Raw genomic sequence first — 12,870 nt, 5'->3', positions numbered from 1 at the left:
GTTTGAACTTCTGAGATAAATGCCTGTGGTGTTTATGTATTAAGGATATGCTTGGATGAATAGGTTCTGAGGAGTGTTTCAACACTTGGTAACTTGGGTTAACTAACCCGGGATTATCAACCAAAAGTCCATTATCAAGAGCAACCTAAATACAAAACATTTAGTCACACAAAGAGGTGCTGGGTACCAATGTCTCAAGAAGAAATGTGAACTAAAATGCCTGTAGTGGATATGTGTAGTGCACTGATAAGAAAAAGAAAATGCCAAAGGCTTGTGCAACACATGACACTGAGCAACAAGGAGCAAATAAGCTCAAAGAAAAAGAAAAACAAAGAAAAGAAACTTGCCAAGGATATGTGAATAACAAGAGGCCATAGCAGTGTTTTAGTGGAAACATAAAAAGTGACATTCTTACCTAAGAAACAATAAAGTGATGCTGCAACAACTTTCTGCATGAACACCCCATTAATCAATGTCAATTACTTACTGATATGGCTAATGAATTTACTTTCTGTTTCATTCTTTCTTCTCAATAATTCAGAACTTGCTTGGGGACAAGCAAGGATTAAGTTTGGTGTTGTGATGCCAAGGCATCTTAGGCTAGTTTCACTAGCCTTTTTCTTTTATTTTTAGTTGTTTTATGCATTTTCTTGAGCCTTAAGTAATCATTTTGGGCCAAATAGTCATGCTTGTCTTAAATCATTCAACATGAAGATTTTGATGCAAATTCCATGAGTTTTTAGTTATATTCCTTGAAAGCTATGAATGGAAGAATTCTCATGAATTTTTGCAAGACTTTGATGCAATTGTTTGGATGATTTCAGGGAAGAAGAGGCTAGGCAAGGAAGCAACAAAATCAATAAAGGAAGCTTGAATATCACATGTGGAGTTTAAGTTCCAGTTTAAGCTTAAACTGGAACTTAAACTACCAAGCCATATAATGCTGGAATTGAAGTTTAACCTCCAGTTTAACCTTAAACTGGAGGTTAAACGCCAGAATGAAAAGTCTCACCAAAGAAGCATTCCACGTCAAACTGGAGGTTAAACGCCAGAATGATAATGCACTCAGGAAGGAGTTCCACGTTTAACCTCCAGTTTAACCTTAAACTGGAGGTTAAACGCCAGAAATGGGAAGTGCACCAAGGAGCCATTTCCACGTTTAAGCTCCAGTTTGACCTTAAACTGGAGCTTAAACGTGTTCGACCAAGAACTCTCCTCCAGGGTTGCTCTCTCCATTTCCACGTTTAAGCTCCAGTTTGACCTCAAACTGGAGCTTAAACGTGTTCGACCTCCAGGGCTGCCCTTCCTTTATCCACGTTTAAGCTTCAGTTTAACCTTAAACTGAAGCTTAAACGTGTTATATGGAACAGCTTGACCATGCCTTCTTCAAACATAAATAACTTGAGCTACAAAACTCCAAATGAGGTGATTCAAAATGCATTGGAAAGAAGACATCTAGAGCTTTCCAAGCATATATGGCATGCATGGTGGATACTAAAAATTGAGGGAGAAAACAGCCCCGTAATGTGCATAGAAGAGCATAGTACCAACATGCAATCAGGCCAGCTGACCTCTTCACCTTCCATGGAGTATAACTCGAGTTGTAGAGATCCAATTGAGGTGCTTCCAGTTGCGTTAGAAAGCTGACATCCATAGCTTTCCAACGAGGTATAATAGTCTATATTTGGCATCAAATTGGCAAGGTTGACAAGAGAACAAAGTGACGACTCAAGAAAGGGGGTGCAACATTTGAGTGTAGTTTAATGGATCATTATCCTTTTTGGATCAAATATGTCACTCAGCCCTTCAAGCAAGCAAGGCCCATCAACAACACCAAATCAAGGCCACAAGAATCATCTAGAATAGTTTATTTTCATTTGATTGTAATTTGCTTTGAATTTCATTTTCATTTTGTAATTTAGGGAGCCTATTTAAAGGCCTTAGTTTCTGCATTGGAGGGGGGGATTGAAGGGGAATCCAGCCCCTGAAGGGGACTTTTGGAACTTTTACTTTCACTTTTAGCTAGTTTCCCTTTTCTTCGTAATTGAATTCAGAGCTATGATTCACTAAACCCCCTTTCATTGGGTTAGGGAGCTCTATTGTAATTCAATGAATCAATAATAGTTTATCTTCTTCTTCAATCTTTTCTCTTGAATTTTGTTAGAAAGCTTCTCGATCTAATTCCATTGAGTAGTTGTCTTGGGAAAGAAACTACCCATACTTGGAATCCTTCGGAGCCTTGGGAAAGGAATGGAGGATTCATGCTAGAGAAGCTTTCTCACAGTGAATTGGATTGGGGTTTGGATGGATATTGTGACATGTAATCCTACCAAATTGTGGTTCATGAAATTGTGTGGTATAATCAGTGATCAAGCATCATCTCTTCTTATGAACATTTAAACCAAGGGATTGGGAATTTGTTCGTTTTTAGAGAGAATTGGTGAGCCAAGGGATTGGGATCCAATCATATAAGATTGCCAAGCAAAATTCAATGAACGCATTGGTTGAGGAAGAGATATACATGTTTTGATTCGGAGATTTCAATATCTCCTAAACCCAATGAATTCCCCATTTCTGATTTCCACTTTCTCTTTACATTCTGCAACTCAATTCATGCAACACCCCCATTCCCTTTTAATTTCAGCAATTTAGTTTCTGCTCTTTAATTCATTGCAATTTAAGATTCCGCCATTTCAATTCCTTGTCATTTACTTTTCCCGCCAATTTTACATTCCGCAATACTTATCTCAATCTTGATTCCGCTCAACTAGAACACACTTCTAATCCGAATTGCTCACTCAACCAATCCTTGTGGGATTCGACCTCACTCTATTGTGAGTTTTTACTTGACGATAACCGGTGCACTTGCCGGAAGGAATTTTGCCGATCGTGCAATTTCCTAAATCGTAGCATAACTAGATTATGCGCATCAATCCTTCCATGAGAAATTTGGATGATTTCTCCATGATGGATTATAGGTGTTTCCATAAGGTTCACCTAAGTAATTCACCTCTGCCATTGCAGGGTTCTCATGATCATAAGCTTCTTCTTCAGAAGATGCCTCTTGAGTACTGTTGGATGCAGCTTGCATTCCATTCAGACTCTGGGAAATTATATTGACTTGCTGAGTCAATATTTTGTTCTGAGCCAATATGGCATTCAGAGTATCAACTTCAAGAACTCCCTTCTTCATAGGCGTCCCATTACTCACAGGATTCCTCTCAGAAGTGTACATGAACTGGTTATTAGCAACCATGTCAATGAGTTCTTGAGCTTCTGCAGGCGTTTTCTTTAGGTGAATGGATCCACCTGCAGAAGTATCCAATGACATCTTTGATAACTCAGATAAATCATCATAGAATATATCCAGGATGGTCCATTCTGAAAGCATGTCAGAAGGACACTTTTTGGTCAGTTGTTTGTATCTTTCCCAAGCTTCATAGAGGGATTCACCATCTTTTTGTTTGAAGGTTTGAACATCCACTCTAAGCTTGCTCAGCTTTTGAGGAGGAAAGAACTTGGCTAAAAAAGCCGTGACCAGCTTATCCCAAGAGTTCAGGCTATCTTTAGGTTGAGAGTCCAACCATATTCTAGCTCTGTCTCTTACAGCAAAAGGGAAAAGCATGAGCCTGTAGACTTCAGGATCTACTCCATTAGTCTTAACAGTATCACATATCTGCAAGAATTCAGTTAAGAACTGAAAAGGATCTTCAGATGGAAGTCCATGAAACTTGCAGTTCTACTGCATCAGAGAAACTAACTGAGGTTTCAGCTCAAAGTTGTTTGCTCCAATGGCAGGAATGGAGATGCTTCTTCCATGTAAATTGGAATTAGGTGCAGTAAAGTCATCAAGCATCCTCCTTGCATTATTATTATTTTCGGCTGCCATCTCCTCTTCTTGTTCGAAAATTCCTGACAGGTGCTTGCTGGATAGTTGTAATTTAGCTTCTCTTAATTTTCTCTTCAGAGTCCTTTTAGGTTCTGGATCTGCCTCAATAAGAATATTCTTGTCCTTGCTCCTGCTCATATGACAAAGAAGAGGGCACAGAAAAATAATAATAATAGGGATCCTTTTTACCACAGGTATAGAGGTTCTCCTGTGTGAGTAGAAGAAAAGAAGGAGATGAGAGAGAAAGAGAATTTTCGAAAATAATTTTTGAAAAAGAGTTAGTGATTTTCGAAAATTATTTTTGAAAAAGGTTGGTGATTTTCAAAAATTAAAAAAAAAATTAAAATAATTAGTTAATTAAAAAAAGAAAGTTTGAAAAAGGGGGAAGATATTTTCGAAAATGAGAGAGAGAGAGAGAGTTAGTTAGGTAGTTTTGAAAAAGATAAGAAACAAACAAAAAGTTAGTTAGTTGGTTGGAACAAATTTTGAAAAGATAAGGAGTTGGGAAGTTAGAGAAGATATTTTGAAGTCAAGTTTTTTTTTGAAAAAGATAAGATAAGAAGATATTTTTGAAAAGATATGATTGAAGTTAGTTTTGAAAAAGATTTGATTTTTAAAATCACAATTAATGACTTGATTCACAAGAAATCACAAGATATGATTCTAGAACTTAAAGTTTGAATCTTTCTTAACAAGCAAGTAACAAACTTGAAATTTTTGAATCAAAACATTAATTGTTGTTATTTTCGAAAATTTGATATAAAAAATAAGAAAAATATTTTTGAAAAATATTTTTGGAATTTTCGAAAATAACTAAGAAATTTGAAAAAGATTTGATTTTTGAAAAAGATTTTGAAAAAGATAAGATTTTCAAATTGAAAATTTGATTTGACTCATAAGAAACAACTTGATTTTAAAAATTTTTGAAAAAGTCAATCCAAATTTTCGAATTTGATGAGAGAAAAAGGGAAAGATATTTTTTTGATTTTTAAATTTTTATGATGAGAGAGAAAAATAAGAAAAATGATGCAATGCATGAAAGTTATGGATCAAAACAATGAATGCATGCAAGAATGCTATGAATGTCAAGATGAACACCAAGAACACTATGAAGATCATGATGAACATCAAGAACATATTTTTTTGAAAAATTTTTAATGCAAAGAAAACATGCAAGACACCAAACTTAGAATTCTTTAATGCTTAGACACTAAGAATTCAAGAATGCATATGAAAAACAAGAAAAGACACAAAACATGCAAATGCAAAGATCAAACAAGAAGACTTACCAAGAACAACTTGAAGATCATGAAGAACACTATGAATGCATGAGAATTTTCGAAAAATGCAAGATGCACATGCAATTGACACCAAACTTATAACATGACTCAAGACTCAAACAAGAAACACAAAATATTTTTGATTTTTATGATTTTATGATTTTTTTGTATTTTCTTTTAATTTTTTTCGAAAATATTTAGGAAAAAGGAAGCAATGAATTCATAGTCCTCAATCAAAATCCTGGGAGTTAGACATGGCTTAATAGCCAGCCAAGCTAAAACATATTATATGAAACACTAGAATTCATTCTTAAAAATTTTGAAGAAAAATATATTTTTGAAAACAAATTTTTTTTTTTTTGAAATTTTTCGAAAACAAAGGAGAAATTTTTGAAAGATCTTGAAAAATTTTTGAAAATAAAACAAAAAGAAAATTACCTAATCTGAGCAACAAGATGAACCGTCAGTTGTCCAAACTCGAACAATCCCCGGCAACGGCGCCAAAAACTTGGTGCGCAGAAATTGTGATTACACTTTGATTATGTAAAATTCATCGCTCTTTCTTTACCTGGTAATGGCGCCAAAAATATGATGCCAATACCATGGTTCACAACTTCGCACAACTAACCAGCAAGTGCACTGGGTCGTCCAAGTAATACCTTACGTGAGTAAGGGTCGAATCCCACGGAGATTGTTGGTATGAAGCAAGCTATGGTCACCTTGTAAATCTCAGTCAGGCGGATATAAAATAGTAATGGAGTTTTCGAATTTAAATAATAAAATAGGGATAGAAATACTTATGTAAATCATCGGTGAGAATTTCAGATAAGCGAATAGAGATGCTTTCGTTCCTTTGAACCTCTACTTTCCTGCTATCTTCATCCAATCAGTCTTACTCCTTTCCATGGCTGGCTTTATGTGATACATCACCATTGTCAATGGCTACTTTCGGTCTTCTCTCGATAAAATGATCCAAATGCCCTGTCACGGCACGGCTAATCGTCTGGAGGCATCACCCTTGTCAATGGTTTCATCTTATCCTCTCAGTGAAAATGGTCAACGCACCTTGTCACGGCACGGCTATTCATCTGTCGGTTCTCGATCATGCTGGAATAGGATTTACTATCCTTTTGCGTTCTGTCACTACGCCCAGCAATCGCGAGTTTGGAGCTCGTCACAGTCATTCAATCATTGAATCCTACTTGGAATACCACAGACAAGGTTTAGACCTTTCGGATTCTCTTGAATGCCGCCATCATTCTAGCTTACACCACGAAGATTCCGATTAAGAGATCTAAGAGATACTCATTCAGTCTAATGTAGAAAGGAGGTGGTTGTCAGGCACGCGTTCATAGGGAATGATGATGATTGTCACGTTCATCACATTCAGGTTGAAGTGCGAATGAATATCTTAGAAGCGAAACAAGATGGATTGAATAGAAAACAGTAGTACTTTGCATTAATCTTTGAGGAACAGCAGAGCTCCACACCTTAATCTATGGAGTGTAGAAACTCTACCGTTGAAAATACATAAGTGATAATGGAGTTCATTGGTCTCGGCCCCAGAGGGGAACCGGAGTAACCAAGACTACGAATACAATGATAAAAAGCTCTATTTTTAATAAACTAGCTACTAGGGTTTATAGAAGTAAGTAATTGATGCATAAATCCACTTTCGGGGCCCACTTGGTGTGTGCTTGGGCTGAGCCTTAACTTTCCACGTGCAGAGGCCATTTGTGGAGTTGAACGCCAGGTTTTGATCCATTTCTGGCGTTCAACTCTGGTTTTTGATCCATTTCTGGCGCTGAACTCCAGAATTGGGCAGAGAGCTGGCGTTGAACGCCAGTTTGCATCGTCTAAACTTGGGCAAAGTATGGACTATTATATATTGCTGGAAAGCCCTGGATGTCTACCTTCCAACGCAATTAGAAGCACGCCATTTTGAGTTCTGTAGCTCCAGAAAATCCACTTTGAGTGCAGGGAGGTCAGAATCCAACAGCATCAGCAGTCCTTCTTCAACCTCTGGGTCTGATTTTTGCTCACGTCCCTCAATTTCAGTCAGAAAATACCTGAAATCATAGAAAAACACACAAACTCATAGTAAAGTCCAGAAATGTGAATTTATCATAAAAACTAATGAAAACATCCCTAAAAGTAACTAGATCCTACTAAAAACATACTAAAAACAATGCCAAAAAGCGTATAAATTATCCGCTCATCAGTTCCTTATAATTGTCAAGGTATAGTTGTTAGACAAGGATGGTGATCCCAATTCCCGAACCTAGCCAAGAGTTACCTTTAGTATTCATACTTGAAATCAACTTTCTCAACCAATTGCTTCAGTTGTAGTTCGTGTTTGGGTTACAATAGAATTAAGTGGAATATTGTTTATTCATTGAAAGTGCTTATGTTTTGCTTAGTTGATTGAATTAATTGTTGCATTTTAAGATTACTATTTTGTTATGATTCCTATTTATTTTCATTGTTATAACTCACAACCCCGGATTTCTAACCATTGTCGAAGCACATGATTGCCCATTCCTTGTGAGACGACCCGAGGTTTGAATAATTCGGTTATTTCTATTGGGGTTGAACTTGTGACAACCAAATCCCTCTTCTAAATTTGATCGCCGACGATTGTTGTTGGTAGAGCTATACTTACAACGCGGTTTTCTTGAAGAGAATCTTTACCAATACACCCTTGACGCTTGCGTGTCAAATTTTTGGCACCGTTGCCGGGGAATGGTTGCAACGTATGCCTTGATATTGGTTATGTGAATATGTGAATATTGTAGATAGTTTACTCTTTTACTTACTTAGGCATAGTTTAGATATTGGTCTCAACCGAATTCTAGCTTGGCCAATTTTGATCCCGAGATCGAAAGGACTTTATTATACACTCGGCAAGCTAGGCAGTGGTTGGACTATACACCTAGTACTTCGGCCTCTCTTGGGGAAAACACCGAATCACTAGACGTTATCGAGAGTGACTTGGAGTCTGTTACTTCCTATTCTTCTGTTGGCACCACTAATACATCTTTGCATCCTACAGGTGAGCCACACATGGCGGAGCCACGCCGGATCACTTTTCATGAGCAAGGAGCTCCAGATATCATACTTCAACCGTTGCAAGCAAGGTATCCTAACCTTGATCCGAACTTTGAGTTGAAGAGTAGCTTGATAAATCTACTTCCTAAGTATCATGGGTTGCCGGGTCAAGACCCCATCTGACATTTAAAGGATTTTCAAGTTGCTTGTTCTACGGCTCGAAGGCATGGAGCCGATGAGGTAGCTATCATGGTTTTTGCCTTCCCATTCTCTCTTGAAGCGCAAGCAAAAACATGGTTCTATTCGCTACCGGATGAGATTGTGACTAATTGGGATTTCTTGAGAAGAGAGTTTCTTGATAAATTCTTTCCATCGGAGAAGACCGACTACATCCAGAAAGAGATTTCGGGCATAATGCAAAGAGACCAAGAGAGTTTGTACGAGTATTGGTATCGGTTCAAGAGGTTATTGGAGTCATGTCCACACCACGAAATGACCACTAACTTGCTCATCAGCTACTTTACCGGAGGTCTTTGTACGGAGGATAGAAGATTGCTCACCGCTTCTAGTGGTGGCTCCCTTTCGAAAAACAAGACGGAGGGAGAAGCTTGGGATTTGATAAAGAATGTTGCCGAATCTACACAACACACAAGAGTGAGGAGTAATCCCCTTAAGGGTATGGTAGAACCATCCCCTTCCAAATCAAGCTTAACCAAGGCACTTGGGGATATGACCACCATCCTTACACAAATTCAAAGGATCAAAAGGAAAACTACTCCATCAAAGCCGTCCAAGCCCCACCTCTAGTTGCTCAACATGAAGGCCCTCCTAGAATTTGTGGTTTGTGCTCTAGCACCACACATTACACCGACCAATGCCATCAAATTCAAGAGGAACATGCTCTTGTGGTAGCCAATGTGAATTACAACAACCGTCCACCCTACCCTTCTCAAGGTCAAAACAATTACCATCAAGGTGGTAGTCAACATCAAAGGTGGAGAGATAATGCACAAGGAAGCAATCAAAACCAAAGATGGAACAACTCACCTTCTCATCACAACAATAACCAATCTTCATCCCAATATCACCACAACAACACCAACTACCAAGCCAACCAAAGCCACTCCAACCAAAACCAAAACAACTACACCAAGTACCAAGCACCACACCATAGACAACAAAATCAAAACCCAACTCCTCCATCTTCCAACAATCAAGTTGAAGAGCTTAGAGCCGCTATGGAAAAACGAGATGAGAGCAACAAGGCTCAATTTGATGCCTTGAGTACTCAATTGGCTAACCTCACCAACTTGCTTTCAAAGATGAACATGTCAAACCAACCACCAAACCCCAATAACAACATCAACCAACCCTCAAGTTCTTCTAACCTTCCATCCCAACCCCAACCAAACCCAAAGGGCGGTCTCAATGCCATCACTCTAAGGTCGGGGACTACATTAGAGGAGATACCACCAAGGGGCACGGAGGATGTTCATGAGAAAGTGGTAGTTGTTGAAGCTCCACACGAAGAAGAGGTGGTAGATAAAAGGCACGAGGAAGAAGGGGTAAACCTCAAGGAACCCAAGAGGAAAGCTATAGTGGATGAGTCCATTCCTATTCCATTCCCTTCCATGGTGAAGAAAGCAAAGAAGACACCGGAATTTGATTTGAACATGCTTCAAGTGTTCAAAAAGGTTGAGGTAACTATACCGCTCCTTGATGCTATTCAACAAATTCCAAAGTATGCAAAATTTTTGAAAGACTTATGTACACACAAGGATAGGATAGGAAAATTGGAGACATTATCCCTGGGTAGTTCAATTTCTTCCTTGATGGAACCTATTCCAAGAAAATGTGGTGACCCGGGACCATGCTTAGTGTCTTGTTGTATTGGTGGATACACTTTTCATGATTGTATGTGTGACTTGGGAGCTTGTGTTAGCATCATGCCGCTTTCTATCTATGTGCGGTTGAATTTATCTCCATTGAAGAAGTCAGCGGCGAGGTTTGCCTTAGCCGATAAAAGTGTGATCACAGTGATGGGAATAGCGGAAGATGTACTTGTGGCAATTAAGGATTTGGTCTTTCCGGTCGACTTATACATCCTTGAAATGCCTCCAACAGAAAATAGAAGCTCATCCTCCGTTCTACTTGGTAGACCCTTCCTCAAAACCTCCAAATTCAAGTTAGATGCCTTCACCGGTGTATTTTCCTTTGGGGTTGGAGATAAGACTATCAAGTTCAATTTAGAGGAAGCCATGAAACATCCCCCCGAAGAACATTCTATGCTCCGATGTGATGTAATTGATGAAGTGGTAGCGGAAGTGCAAGGGGAAGACCACGACAAGTCGTGCTACCCCACTGGTGAGGAGAAGGATGACCAAGAGGATGAACAAGAAGAAATTGTCAAGAATGAGTCCCATGAGCTTGATGAAAAGGAACCTCACCTTGAGGTAAAAAGTGAACTGAAGCCCCTTCCATCTCATTTGAAATATGCTTTCTTAGAGGACAACCAAGGGTTTTCGGTCATTATTGCTAGTGAGCTCTCAAGTGAAGAAGAAAGAAAGCTCCTAGACGTTCTAAGAAAGTACAAGAAAGCAATAGGATGGAGCCTAGCAGATAATGTGGGAATTGACCCCCGCAAGTGCATGCATAAGATATTTCTCCAGGATGGAGCCAAGCCGGTTAGGAAACCGCAAAGGAGGTTCAACCCAATCATCCTTGATGTAGTGAAGAAAGAGGTCACTCGATTACTGGATGCGGATATCATATACCCAATTTCCGACAGTGAGTGGGTGAGCCCGGCTCAGGTTGTTCCCAAGAAGTCAGGCATCACAACGGTCAAGAAGGACGATGGTGAAATGGTTACTAAAAGGATACAAAATGTGTGGCGAGTATGTATTAACTACAGAAGATTGAACGTTGCCACACGGAAGGACCATTACCCCCTACCCTTCATTGATCAGATGCTAGACCGCTTGGCAGGTAAATCTCACTACTGTTTTCTTAATGGATTTACTGGCTATTTTCAGATACATATTGCTCCTAAAGATCAGGAGAAGACCACGTTTACCTGTCCGTTTGACACCTTTGCCTATAAAAGGATGCCATTTGGACTATGTAATGCACCCGCTACCTTTCAGCAGTGCATGACGAGTGTCTTCTCCGATCTAATGGAGAATTGCCTGGAAGTTTTCATGGACGACTTCAGCGTTTATGGTATCTCATTCGATTGTTGCTTAGAGAGCTTGGACAAGGTCCTAGCTAGATGTGTTGACACCAATCTTGTCTTAAATTTTGAAAAATGTCACTTTATGGTACGACAAGGCATAGTGTTAGGACATGTAGTCTCTCATGAAGGCATTTTTGTGGACCCGGCCAAGGTCGATGTTATTACTACTTTACCTCACCCCTCATCCGTGAGGGAGGTCTGCTCGTTTTTGGGACATGCAGGATTTTATAGGCGCTTTATCAAGGACTTCAGCAAGATCGCTTTGCCATTGTCGCGCCTACTCCAAAAAGATGTGGATTTTGAGTTTGACAGTGAATGTGTAAAAGCTTTTGAAGAGCTAAGGAGAGTTCTCACCACGGCACCGATCGTGCGAGGCCCCAACTGGACGTTGCCATTTGAGATAATGTGCGATGCGTCAAACTATGCTGTAGGTGCTGCGCTTGCACAGTGCGATGGTAAACTCCCTTATGTCATTGCTTACTCTTCTAAGACACTAGATGCAGCACAATCCAACTATACCACTACCGAAAAAGAACTCTTAGCCATTGTTCATGATTTAGATAAATTCAGATCTTATTTGTTAGGTTCAAAGATAGTGGTATACACGAATCATGCAACTTTAAAGTACTTATTGACAAAGAATGAGTCAAAGCCTAGACTCATACGTTGGATCTTGCTTTTGCGAGAATTTGACATTGAGATTAGGGACCGGAGTCGATCTCAAAACCTGGTTGTGGATCATTTAAGCCGCATTGAGAATTTAAAAACTGATCCATTTCCGATCAATGACTCATTCCCATTGGATAGTTTGCATGCTGTGTTGGATAGCTTTCCTTGGTTTGCTCCGATGGCAAACTACTTGGTTGCAAGAATCTTCTCTCCCAACTTTTCGAAAAACCAAAAGGACAAGTTGAGGAGTGATTCCAAATACTATATTTGGGATGACCCTCACTTGTGGAAGAGAGGCGTGGACCAAGTAATCCAAAGGTGTGTCCCGGAATCCGAATTCCAACCAATTCTTGAAGCTTGTCATTCGTCCGAATGTGGTGGCCACTTTGGCCCACAAAGGACCGCTAAAAAGGTGTTGGATTGTGGATTTTGGTGGCCAACCTTATTCAAGGATGCTAACCGGTTATGTGTGTCTTGCCATCAGTGTCAGAAGTCAAGAAATGCATCCCAAAGGGATGAAATGCCTCAGCAACCTATGTTGTTCTGTGAGATATTTGATGTATGGGGCATTGACTTTATGGGACCATTTCCCAACTCTAGTGGGTATCTGTATATTCTATTAGCGGTTGACTACGTGTCAAAGTGGGTAGAGGCCGTGCCTACCTGCCTTAACGACGCCAATACCGTTGTTTCTTTCATAAGGAATCACATTGTATGCCGTTATGGGTCGCCACGAGCAATCGTGAGCGACC

General features: G+C 39.5%; 1 non-coding gene across 1 annotated transcript; it reads left to right on the top strand.

Annotated features, from left to right (window-relative positions):
• The first annotated feature begins 3,385 nt into the window (after window positions 1–3,385).
• Window positions 3,386–3,493, top strand: LOC148577896 (small nucleolar RNA R71). Its single transcript, XR_015903732.1, has one exon. It is a non-coding gene; the product is annotated as a small nucleolar RNA R71 (small nucleolar RNA).
• The last annotated feature ends 9,377 nt before the right edge of the window (window positions 3,494–12,870 follow it).

This window comes from Arachis ipaensis, chromosome B1 (assembly GCF_059453495.1).
Source record: "Arachis ipaensis isolate K30076 ecotype BB chromosome B1, ASM5945349v1, whole genome shotgun sequence".
NCBI lineage: Eukaryota > Viridiplantae > Streptophyta > Magnoliopsida > Fabales > Fabaceae > Arachis > Arachis ipaensis.
The sequence above is the reverse complement of the archived record's forward strand: the minus strand, read 5'-3'. Positions and strand labels throughout refer to the sequence as shown.